The sequence below is a fragment of the Akebia trifoliata genome, chromosome 13 (genome assembly GCF_017979445.1).
Source record: "Akebia trifoliata isolate Shusen 1 chromosome 13, ASM1797944v1, whole genome shotgun sequence".
Lineage (NCBI taxonomy): Eukaryota > Viridiplantae > Streptophyta > Magnoliopsida > Ranunculales > Lardizabalaceae > Akebia > Akebia trifoliata.
Genome location: NC_141387.1, coordinates 28,335,293 through 28,335,688, shown reverse-complemented (window position 1 = coordinate 28,335,688; position 396 = coordinate 28,335,293). Strand labels below are relative to the sequence as shown.

General features: G+C 45.2%; 1 pseudogene; it reads left to right on the top strand.

The window, feature by feature from the left end:
• LOC147388202 (putative copper-transporting ATPase HMA5 pseudogene) lies at nucleotides 1–396 on the top strand (annotated as a pseudogene).

Genomic DNA, 396 nt, shown 5'->3' with positions numbered 1-396 from the left:
ATGGTTGGAGATGGAATCAACAACTCACCAACCCTTGTGGGCGTTAATGTTGGAATGGCAATTGGTGCTGGTACAGACATCGCTATCGAGGCAGCTGACATCGTCTTCATGAAGAGCAAATTGGAAGACGTGATAACTACCATTGACCTCTCCAAGAAAACTTTTTCCCGCATTCGTTTGAATTACATTTGGGCTTTGGGTTACAATCTTCTCGGCATTCTGATTGCTGCTGGTGTCCTTTTCCCATCTACTGGATTTCGTCTACCTCCATGGATTGTTGGGGCTGCAATGGTAGCCTCATCAGTTAGTGTTGTTTGCTGTTCTCTCTTGTTGAAGAATTACAGAAGACCCACGAGCTTGGACAACCTAGAGATTAGTGGGATCCAGGTTGAGTAA